The sequence below is a fragment of the Notothenia rossii genome, assembly GCF_949606895.1.
Source record: "Notothenia rossii genome assembly, chromosome: 7".
NCBI classification, from domain to species: domain Eukaryota; kingdom Metazoa; phylum Chordata; class Actinopteri; order Perciformes; family Nototheniidae; genus Notothenia; species Notothenia rossii.
The window spans coordinates 27315449-27328133 of record NC_136905.1 but is presented as its reverse complement, the minus strand read 5'-3'; the positions used below and the strand labels follow the sequence as shown (position 1 = coordinate 27328133).

Below are 12685 nucleotides of genomic sequence, written 5' to 3'. Positions count from 1 at the left end.
ACACTTGTCACCGTTACTTTTCCCCATGACATGCATCGTACCATTCAATGCTGTGTGATTTATTCTGAGTCTAGCTATCATCATTTCCTCCCTTCTGTTTCTTTCTTTATAAATATTTGTCTGCTGGCATACCAGCAGACCAGCATTTATCTATCACCAGCTTAAGTTAGTATTAAATATACAATGTATTCTGGTAACTATCAAAATAAAGACATTGTATAGTGTTCATAACAGTATTTTTATTTAATAAATTATACTAATACAATAATATTACAAAAAAAACCTACATCTAAATAAATATATCATCTAAAATAGATGCATTTGATTTAGAAATAACAAATATAATTCAAAATGTAAACAGCAACAAAGAAATTATAAACATTATTTTTCTTTTTCTTGTTAATATCCATTATCTTCTCTGTTATGTATCTTCCGGTCTTTGCCAATCTGGCCAGCATTTCTTGGTCCTTCACGTCTTTCTCGTACAGCCACTGCTTGAAGCAAACTGAAAATAAGATAAAACAATGTTTGAACAAATCGTATTAAATTATGTGATGATAGAACTGCAAAAGGAATAGCTGTAACTTTAACAAAATAAATAACTCAGTTACCTCTAATCATTAACCCATGTTTGTATCATTGAGTTAACTCTGTGTGTTGCTGCTAGCATACATAATATATACCTGACGTGGAAACGTTACTCGTGGATGGGGGGGCTACAGAGCTACTAGAAAGACAGTCGAACCCGGTGCATTCCTCCGTCTGAATGTGGTGCACTTTTTCTAAATGTTTAGACAAATAGCTCGTGTTACCGCCCTTACATGCTAAATTCTTATTGCACTTTTGGCAACGAGCATTTTCCACCTCAAGACCAAGCCTCCAGGAAGTGCGCCGGACTCTGAGGAAAATATTCGTTGTGTCCAAACGGCGGTACTACAATTTCCTTATCAGTCTGTGACGTCGACCGGCCCAGAAATACTTTTTCCCCTCGACTAACATTGGGACAGCCAGGCATGCTGGGTAATCTGTGACGTTTCGCTCTCTCAAAAGTTGGGCCATTTTGACTTCATGCGCCAATGAGCAGCTCTCATAGGAAAGAACAAGACCCCTCCTCCGACGCTGTATCCAGTTCTTATTATACATGCATGCTCAAGACGGGTAACATAACTACCCTCGGGGCGCTTAGTTCTCTCCGCCATGTGTTTGTGTGCACGCGCGTGTGTGTGTGTGTTGCATGCATGTAGCAGGTTCTGTGTGTAAACTTCCCCACCCCCTCGCACACCGACAAGGGAGAGAGATCTCTCGTCTGGATTGGAAAGATCGAAAATAAATCATAGACGCACTTTGTAGTCTTTTTGCATGTTAGAAACGGAGTTGGCGACAGTAAGACTGCGATATAATGTTTATGTAGATATAATACATATGACATCTATTTTTTAAATGTCTCCAGTACCGATAAAAAGATCGATAACGTTAACGGTACCACGGTCTTTAATAATTAAGCCCCGGGGCCCGTTAATACTGGGGCTCGGTACCCATCCCTAGTTTTAATTATTACATCATCAATATTACATTTCAAATAACTAAGTAATTGGTATCTCACAAAGCGCAAGTGGCTAGTGCTGCTAAGAACATACCTGGTGGTGGTGATGATGGTGGTGGCTCTTCGCTGCAGGATCTGGGCGGTCCTCCTAGCAGAAGCGATTGCCTTCGTCGTTCTCATCCATGATGGCGGCGTAGGCTCCTTTCCTCAGGAGGTCCTCGATCTCCTTCTTGGAGAACTGCTGGACCGGCTAAAGGCGACGCAGAGAGACATTTACACAAGTGGATTTAGAAAACTCTTTTCGAAAATAAACTAAGCGTACTGCAACAGCGACGACCCAAAAATGACTTGGCATCTAGAAATATGACAGATTTTCTTTTTCTCACCCCGTTGTTGTTGCCTTCTTTGTTCCCACTCATGCTCTGCAGGACAGCACGGTCCAGCCCGAGCTTCAGACTAGCTTTATCCAGCATTTCCCTCTCATAGTTTCTAGTGATCAGACGGTACACCTTCACCGCCTTAGACTGGCCAAAACGATGACACTGAGCTTGAGCCTGAAATAAAAAATTAAAAGAGGGGTCAAAAGAGCAACGTTTTTAAGCATTAAATGGGAAAATATACACTTAAAGAACCGAGGGAATAAACGGAAAGACTTTTGTTGTTGTAGCCCTATTGAACTATCTTTAGGACAGACTGAGCAGATATATATATCGTACCTGCAGGTCATTTTGAGGGTTCCAGTCAGAGTCGAATATCACATAGGTGTCCGCAGCCGTGATGTTCACAAGCTCTTGATCCTTTCTGCAGCGATAAATAAAGAAAACAAAGAACACATTATTAATAATAGTAATGATGGTAACAACAATAATATTAGTATAACTATTTATATAGCACTTACACAATTGCAAAGTGATTCTCACAACAAAAATAAAGAACAAAACAATATCAACAATAAAAAAACTAATGATTATAGGAATGTTAAGAGACAAAGAAATGATAAACATTCTGAGAGGCCGACTACAAAAGGTAGACTCAATGGCTCTTGATGACATCAATGAGCAGTCCCAAAACATGCTGCTGTATAAAAAGAAATAGGTCCTGATTTCTTCTATTTAGTGTTGGATGATTTGTTGTATTGATTGCTGATGGATGTTAAGATATATTTTACAATTAAAACAAAAAGATTATTGTATTTGGAATCAAAAAGTTTACAAATCGTAGTTTTAATAAAATGACTAGCAATATAGGGTTTATTCAACAGCGGTAGAGCATTAAGTTGCTAAATTAACGTACACTGAACTGTACAACTTACCACTATTTAGGAAATGACCTGATCAGAAGGATTGACTAGCAAGACAGCAAAGAGGTGGAGGAGGTCTCTGTCATGTACAACCAATGGTAGATGTTACACCTGAAAGAAAGATAAGGAAATAAGATAACACAGGAGGACAAACACCTTCTTAAGTAAAAGACCAAATCATGTCAAGCTTTACATCTTTCAGTCTTTATAATGCACTGTTGGAAATGACATTCCAAATGCTAAATTCAAACTCAATACCATAAATAACTGGGTACCAAAGTGCTTTACCTGATAGAACACGTTCCGCACGGAGCAGTAACCATCCGGCTCAGCCTTTTGCTGCATATCATCTCCTCCCTCTCTACTGTTTCCAGTAGATCTCTACTGCCTCTGTCCAATAAAACAGAAATGCCCCAAAACAATCATATTTAAACATTTAAAAATAATAACTTGCTTTTGGCATTCAAATGTATTAGAATCTCACCTTTTTCCTGGATGTCAGGAAGGCGTTCCCTTCAAGTCCGCAACCAGTCATAGCATAGGAGTTCAAATGCAAAGCCTGAACGATGACAAGAGCGAGACTTACATTTTACAAGATAAGTAATACCAGAGCAGTGTGCACGACATGCAGAGAGCAGATCAAATCCCTGACAGACTCACACACTTTGGTGATGTCCTCATCTGATAATGATGTTTCATTTTTAGCAGCAAAGTAACATTACTCAAGGTATATGTTGGACCCAACTCATGTACAGTATGTTTTGCATCTCCTCAACAATGGTCTGTATAGTTGAGTAGAAACAAACTGTCCCTACAGTTTCAGTTAGATTAACAAAGAAAAGTTTGCAATGAAGCACAAAACCCCTCTTTGTATTAAGCTAGAGAAAGTACAGCTTAACATGCTAACCTGGTAAAGTTAGCTAACGTTAGCTAACTTCATGTCCAACTAAAAACCTCTAACGTGCATTACTGTACATTGACGATTTTAAACACAACTTAACTCTCTCAACATGTAAAATAACGTTAATTTAACATACCCTTAATAACTACATCACGTTTTTCAGGGCCAACACAAACTGCAGAAGACGTTAGCTGCTAACTGTTGTTAGCTAAGACAGCTAGCTCGTAACAATAGCCTCCTAGCAAACTTAAGGTTACGTTAACATTAACTTAACGTTGTAAGAAAGCAAAAACGAACCTTCGAGAAATATTTTACTCTCAGACTGGGTGTAATTGTGTAGCGCTGCTTACCTCCAGAAGGACTTTTAGCTGTTTCCCAGTAGAGACTAGAGAGAGCTGTCAGACTGGTTGCTCTCAGAAGAGCAGCATTGGGCGGACCAGATAAGACCAGAGAAGAACCAGTTAAGCACCAGAAAAGCACAAGAACGGCCCAAGAACCGGTTTGGTTTATTGGCAGTTTGCAAACCACTTAAGAGCACTGGAGTGTGAAACAAAAGCTATTGGAGTTAGTGTTGTGGTGCTGTTGCTTTGGTCTCGGTCTCTGGATCTGTGAGCTAACCACGCCCCGTTCATTTGCATATAAGGAATGGAAATGTCTCATCATGAAATGTCTCATGAAATACAAGTCTCTTGAGATAAATAAATGTGTCATTATGAAATAAAAGTCTCTTGAAATAAATAAATGTGTCATTATGAAATAAAAGTCACATGAAATAAATAAATGTATATGTGTCCAAATGTACATGTATACATATTTATTTCAGAATTTATTTCATAGGCATATTTATATATATGCATTTATTTAATTATTTATTTAATTTTGGCTTAAATGGCATTCCATAGTTTTCCCTTGCGTTTGGTGATGTTTGCCGCGAGTTGAGACGTTTCCAACAGTCTTTGGACGCTCCACAGCAGTGACGCGTTACATACGTAGTGGAGGAGGAGTGATTGTTGCCTTCAGTCATTCTAGTTTCACAACACCGTCGTTCTAGGAAGTAGAATCCGTAGTAAAACGAAGGCAACTGTTTGACACGCTGTTGAGTTCTTGTTTTCAAAACAAACGTTTCCACGGACCAGCGCTCATCAAGCTGGGTTTTTTTGACGAATAAAAGAGCCTTCTTTCCATCTTTCTTAAGCTATTTTCTGTTCTTTGGTTTTAGCGCCTGGCCGACGCGCTCACACATCACTCAGAGATATATTGTTTGTTTTTGGTATATTTATTTCCACGTTATCGTTTCCATTTCAGCACTGTTCGTTCTCTTCTTTAAACACACAAATGAAGGTATCTTACCAGACGATGTTGAAACAGTTTTCGTCATTTAAATAAACACATCTTCTCTTCTCTGCAGTGCAATGCAGCGGTCAAAAAACCGTGTGGCTTCACAACCAAAATAGAACCCATAGTATAATCAGCAGGACTCTTTTAACCAGCTGAGGCAATCGCAGCACCAATCAGCTGCTCCACCCCACCGTGGCTGCTAATCCCGATCAAATGACACCAATCAATTATACTCCATTACATACATTAAATGATTGAATAATCAAAATAATAAATCAACGTTTTGGCTCCTACACCACTACTTCATTGATTCTGTTGCAACCATTGCAGTGTTTCTCACCTGACTGTACACATTTTTGTTATGTTAATACAATTGAGCCTGCTTTCAGCATAAGAAATATCACTGAATCTGAAGTTACAAAAGTGATTGGATCTCTTAAAGCAGAACAAAGGATATACTTGGCATGGACATGGTTAAGCTAAAAGATCTCAGCACAACACTTTCTTATCCTATTGCCAAAAATGATTAACCTCTCCTTCAGTCAGGGAATGTTTTCAAGTGTTTGGAAGCCGGCTATAGTTATCCCAATATTTAAAAGTGGAGACCCCATGTCTTCCTGTAACTACAGGCCAATTAGCATCCTTCCAAAACACTGTAGGAAGGATGCTTTTTTTTCCTCTGCATTTTTTTCTCTGCATCCAATGCAATTTGGCTTTAGGGCAAAATACTCAACAGAGACCGCCAACTGTTTTTTCACAGAACAAATCAAAAATGGATAAAGGTTTTGATGTAGGAGCTGTGTTTCTTGACCTAAAAAAGGCATTTGGCACAGTTAATCATAAAATACTCATATCTAAGATTTCAAGTTTTAACTTTTCTTCACAAACACTTAAATGGATAGAAACATATTTGTTTAACCAATCTCAGTATGTGAGAGTTCAAAATTATGAATCTGCTGACCTTCGTCTTTCAACAAGGGTCCTACAAGGTTCAATCCTGGGACCATGACTATTTTCGCTCTATATCAATGACTTACCATCTGTATGTCCTGACACAAACATCCAAATGTATGCAGATGACACTGTAATATATGTACATGGAAGCAATATGACACAAGTGGCTAATGAACTGACAAACACCATGTTTCATGTAACAACATGGTTGGAACAATGCTGTTTGCAACTAGGGTTGCAAAATTCCGGGAATTTTCAAAGATGGAAACTTTCCATGGGAATAAACGGGAATTTATGGGAATAAACTGGGAATTTTCAAAATTGAAGATTGGCTCTTCATAGGGAACTTAAATATAGTTGGGGAAAGTATATTTTAGCATAATATTGACTAAAACAAACAGATGCCATCCAAGTACACGTGAATATCCATGCCATAGCACACTGCTTACTGCATGGCTATTGAGACCACACAAAGGTTCGCAACAGGCTCACAAATGTGAGAGTGGAAAACTGGTTGGCATTCGGGCAAACCTAAGGCTCTCTGAGCCTGACACAGAGCCATCCTCAACAAGGCTGGACAGTGACACTGAAGAGGAAGACTCAGAGTGTGATGTTGATGAGGCCCAGGAAGAGCCCATTGACTGAAAGGATTTAGCAAAAATGCAGAGGATTGCTTGAACAAAGATTTGCATGTTCAATGAGACTTTTTGGAGGACAGTTTATTAACATACGCACAACTGAAACTAGGATAACAAGAGGTGCAGCGAGAGGAGATTGCATTATTCCATTAATCTTCTGTTAAAGCTGCTCAGCAATGGAACTCAATCCCATCTCCAATCAGAGACCAGACTACGTTTAGTTTATTTAAATCAAAACTCAAAACCTGGTTTGTGAGGAATCAGCTCTGCCAACACTGACACAATCATCTGCTCCCCACTGCCTGTGTTTTAACATGTTCTTCTGTTTTGATTTGTTTGTTTTGTTTTATTGTTCTGTCTTTTAAAATGTTGTATTCAAGTATTCCAGTAATGTAGGTTGCATTTTTTAAATTGATAGTATTTACTTTTTTTAAATAAATGATGTACTGCTGTTTAGTCCCAGACTCATAGTGGCCGCAAAGGAACAGGTGAATTTGGCCATTTAGAAAAATGGAAAACAATTGACCAGCTTTCAGGTCATTTAAAACACGTGGAAAGTTAGAGAAAAAGTACAATTTCTTAGAAAATAATTGTAATGGTTTTATATGGGTGTTGGGTATTGTTGAGATTTTGAAAACAATGAATGGGAGCTCTACTGTACGTGAGTCAAACATCGGCTAAATACAATATGTTATAGCCATCTACAGCCCGTCTTTTAAATGAGGCTTTGACAGAGGAACATATCAGTGTATGGAGCCATTCTTTTCTGTAGTACCAGCTTGATCATCACTGAAAATGATCCCTAAAACATAAAGGAAAACCGTTTAACTGTTACCTACAGCTGCCCTTAGGGTTTATTTGACAAGGTAACATAACATCTCTTTAGACTCCACTTCGAGCGATAGAATTACTAACAAAGCACTTATATACTAATAAAGGGCTGGCTTTCTAAATGCCAGTTGAGTAGCACTTGAAATGTTTGGCTCTATGAAACCTGATGTACTTATATGATTCTGTTTTCTTAAAGGTTGTATCTTCCTGGTCGAATGCACTTATTGTAAGTCGCTTTGGATAAAAGCGTCAGCTAAATGCAATGTAATGTAATGTAATGTAACATCCCTGGGTTAGAAATGACTTTTGACCATCCTTCCCTTTTTCAATGTAAGGGTTATCAAGCAGGCAATATGTCAGGAATTACAGAAGCTAGAACAAATATTTCTTACATTGTCTTACATTGGAGCAGCTATAGATTCTACTCGTCTTTACTGTCCTGTTGTTGTATCAGACGGGCTTACCTGCTCTCATAGTGACATCAATGTTACCTGGCAGCTCTAACAGCACAGTGACAGCACAGACATGGGGACATGTTTAGAAAGAGCTGGGATTATAAATTAATACATGACATTAAATATTTATAAACACTCTTTTACTATTAAACTCTGGTTTAACAATTACTGTAAATACTTATGTTGCTTGACGTTTATCTTATCCATGGCTAAATAAGCAAATGCAAAAAACTGTTTTAAATGAACACACATGTTTAAGTTAAAGTAAAAGAAATATGCTATGGCAAGATAGACATGCTTTTTAAACTCAAGGCTTCTCTAAGTATTACATTGGTAATACAAATTTCAAAAATAAAAAAATGGACATGTACATGTATGTTGTCCCTTCATGCTGAGAACATAAATGGCAGCACAGACGCAAACTATGTTTTGTTTAAGAACACACAAAGACAGTTAAATGTTACCCATAGCATGATATAAACAGTTACTTGATACTGGATTCTGACAAACGGAATCCCACACAGACATAAATAAATAAAGGCGACATCTCCGTCTTCATGTCATGTCATCTTGTTCTACATCCCTCTGATGACGCAGGTGATACGAGCACAGGCCACTAAAAATAACCTTTCACTGGAAATGTCATCACTGATGCATACTTAAATAAAAAAAAAACTCACCTTGACATTTCAGATGTGTACTATTTATTTATTTTTGGTATTATACTATGCACGAGTACGTATGTTGTTGACAAATTCCAACCCAACAGTTATATTTACTTTCATCTTTTTTGAAGGCTTGGTGGTATCAACTTTCTCTGTTTTGATTAGAACTATACAAATAGGGCGAGGACATAGTGTTAATATTTTCTCAATAATTGAAAACTGATTTAAAGTATTCAGAAAGTCATAAAAATGTTCACTTCACAACTTCCTAAGGTCCAAAGGCACAATTTCAAATAGTTGTTTTTTTCCCAACCAACAGCCTAAAAATGTTTTATTTGAATTTAATATACTCACTTCATGCCGTCCACACGGCAGCGTCACGTGCTTCAACGGAGACGCTTCCCATTCACTTTGAATGGGGTGATGTCACACTTTGCCGAACTGCATTGTGGTTCCGTCGCTTCGCTTTGCCTCCGTTGCTCTCTTCAAAAGTTGAGAAAAGTTCAACTTTTCAAGCGTCGACAGAAGCGCCAGCCAATCAAATCATATGCCAGTACAAGCTCTAGCCAATCAAACCGCGTGCTTGTGTGTCCGCGGCGGGAGATGAATTTGATTGGTTGTTGGTCGCACGCCAGACACGCTCACCCAAAATGTATACCTAATGGTATACATTTTTTGCAATTTAGTTGAAAAAGGACTTATGACTTTAGTTTTTTGTCAATCATCCACATTCAAGTTTATTAACTTTATTGATTGCGCTAACAATTTACAAAACTGAAAGATAGGGACGCTCCGATCGCCAATTTTGGGGGCGATCGCCGGAATCAGTATCGACCGATACCGTTCGCCGATCCGTTCAAGTGGGCGGTGCCTAGGGGTATCTTCCATTTAAAGTGATGTTTAAAACTCAGTTAACGGGGCTCATTGACTGGCGCTCACAAACAACAACCAACATAATTATTACATTCAAATGATGTACATTATTTAAGTTTACATTAACTTTGGATAATAACATGGGAGAAATGAGCGGAAGCGCTCTCTTTTCCTCTCTCCCCATCTCCCCCTCTCCTGACAGCCTGTCAGTATCCTTCTCATGCAGCTCACTGATCCAGTAATGAGTGACCCGACAGGGAAGAATAAACATATTTATAACTAGTTTAGCTTGTTCCAGAGGTCGATAAAATAGCTAAGTGTGTTAGGTCTAACTCTAAGTGTGTGTGTTGCTCCGCTCACCGGTCCGTCACAGCAGGCGGAGCTGCAGGATTTCTGCTTCTCACACGTTGCGTACCGCTATTTTATTGTCATTTTCGGACACCTTAGAATACTGCCAGACTGGTGAAGCCATTTTGGCGAGTTTGTTTTGCCGCGCACAGAGAAAAGTGTCATGTATTTTACGTCATAATTTGACGTCATGCGATCGCCATTTTTAGAGAGCACCGATCGATCGGCAGAGAGTCGGTCGATATCGATCGGCGGGCGATCGATCGGAGCATCCCTACTGAAAGACTCTAGTCAATTACATCACAAACATTTGATCTTTCGAAAGTTTATCAAATTCCATTGTCTTTAAGTTTGAAATAAACGTCCCTGCTCTACCTTGTATGGTATGGAAATAAAGATTATATTATAATAATTTAATTGAATTATTGCACTCTGTAGTGTTGTTGTAGCCTACTGTAATTCAGATTCAAGCTGTCAAAAGTGTCACAGGGACAACAAAAGGATTTTCTCCCTGATGAGGCATCTGATGTCGGCTTATATTTTATTTCCCGAAGCATAATGAGATAATGCAATTCTATTTAATTTGACTTGATTCAATTTGTCGTCTTGCAAATTCTAATAATCTATTGTAAATAGAGCTTGAAGGTCACAATGACGCTGTAATGAGGAGAGCAGATAACATTCTCACATTTAGAGGACACAGCCATGAAAGACTTTAACTCTAATTTCGTTTAACCTTCAGGACCTCCTTCTAATCACATGAAGGTAATTGCTGCTGAAATAAACAACCATGAAGATGGTTACCTTGTGATCATACTGTCTCAAACAATCCAAATATAACACTTATTACATAGTATGAAAAATGTTCTCAAGATGCAATTGTGTTTTTGATAATGGCTAATGTTTAGGATATCAGTATGATGTTTCGTGCTGAATGTAACCTTACTAAATAAATGGTGCAAGATATTCATGATAAATGGTTCCCAAAAGGGGGAAAAAATGGTCTTAGAAAATAACAGAATGAGATGCATAAAAGATGTAGCCTATGTCCAGTATCCACACTATGCGAGTATAAATATGAATGAGATCGAGGCTCTGACTGTGGTTTATTACCATGAGATCTGGTCACTATTACCCAGAGGTGGGGACTCGAGTCACATGACTGGACTCGAGTCAGACTCGCATATTTTTGGACTTGAGACTTGCTTGACTAACATTAATAAAAGACTTGCCTTGACTTTGACTTGGTATTCATTACTTGAGACTTGACTTAAGCTTGAGAAAGATGACTTGAAAGGACTTGACTTTTTAAAATTAAATATTTGCGTTTGTTTTTGTATTGAGATATTACGTTTAGTTTTTTCGAAAAACGTGATTGGGTGATTATAGCGCCATGCACGCAAACCTGGCAACCCACTAGAAGGCAGGAATGTCAGTTAACATGGCAGCGGCTAGCGTTACTTCAAAAATAGTGAAGTTTGGATTCAAGGATTATTTTGTCGATGACGGTAATAAGAAGAGAACAGCGGTATGCAGGGTCTGCAGCATAAAGATCAGTGACACGACCACCACAACATCCAACTTCATTCGTCACTACAAAAAACCCCAAAGAGAAAGTTGCGTGCATGTGTTGTGTTAGCTAGAAAGCTAACGTTAAGTTTAAGCTACGTTAAAGCTTTTTGATCTGTTATGATGATAAACTGAAGCAATTTCTAAATTAACCCAATTAAGTGAGTTTTAAATTGTCCTACTTAGTTTATAAGGAAATTATGAAGAGGAACAAATTAAATGATTTGAAAATGATATCTATGTAGGTGCTGACGCTGTTGGCGGTTCTAGTGTTAACAGAAATTTAAATAAAATATGTGTAATGGAAAATGCCATATATGATTTTCTTACCTGGAATTCTGCCTTTTTGAACAGACTTTTTGATTGAGTCCTATAGCTATATTGTCTGCATGTTCTAGGGTTAATATTAATCTAATATGATGGTCATCGGTCTAAATTAGATTTCAAATGATTAACTGTGTATGTAATGAAGATCATAGTGTGGGTTGAATCCATTTTCATAACCACTGTATTTTAACTGATTTTAAATGCGGAAACTGGGCTTGTTCATCAGAATTTCGTATGACTTGACTTGCTTGACCTGAGCAATGACTTGACTTGACTTGCTTGACTCTCACCACAGTGACTTGGGACTTGCTTGATATTTGTAGGTCAAGACTAGAGACTTGCTCATGACTTGCACATGTAGGACTTACTCCCACCTCTGCTATTACCTTTTGGATATGCACACCAGGGCAGTGGTGCCGTTGTGAAAGTGAATACATGTCATGTTTCTAAGACCCCATTTACACGCATACGAAACGCAAACGAACCAAATACGATATCAAAAAAGTATTCCGTTCACACAAGACCGCTCGGAGCATTGGAGACGCTGTATACATATGCCGGTCCTGTAAGTGGCGCTGTACTTTCGCCACAAAATACACCAAAAGCAGCGAAGAAGACCCCCGAGCATGGTTGCCATGGTTGCCCTTCTGTTTATGCCCCGCGGTGGATTTAGCAACAAATAATCGTATAGGGCGTACACACGGAGCCGTTTGTCCCCCCAGAGCGTTCCGTTTGCAGATCTATCCACCTTGGGACCCGTTATCGTTTGCGGAGTCCGTTTCCACGTTTCCGTTACGGCCTCGTGTGAACGAACGGGCTATACGAAAGAGAAAAGTAGCGGATACAACCGTTTGCCTTCTCATGTAAACAGCACATAAATAAACTTCAGAGTCAGATGCTGCATTATGGCATATTTCCACTGCAGCGGGGTAGCCCCGTTTAA

The 12685-nt window shown here is 38.7% G+C and overlaps 1 long non-coding RNA gene across 1 annotated transcript; it reads right to left on the bottom strand.

Moving 5' to 3' along the window:
• Window positions 1-285: 285 nt before the first annotated feature.
• LOC307013342 lies at window positions 286-5068 on the bottom strand. The gene is made up of 8 exons (XR_013800944.1): window positions 4095-5068; window positions 3328-3402; window positions 3132-3233; window positions 2856-2954; window positions 2260-2344; window positions 1930-2097; window positions 1638-1793; window positions 286-505 (listed from the first exon to the last, which is right to left on the bottom strand). It is a non-coding gene; the product is annotated as an uncharacterized lncRNA (long non-coding RNA).
• Window positions 5069-12685: the final 7617 nt, after the last annotated feature.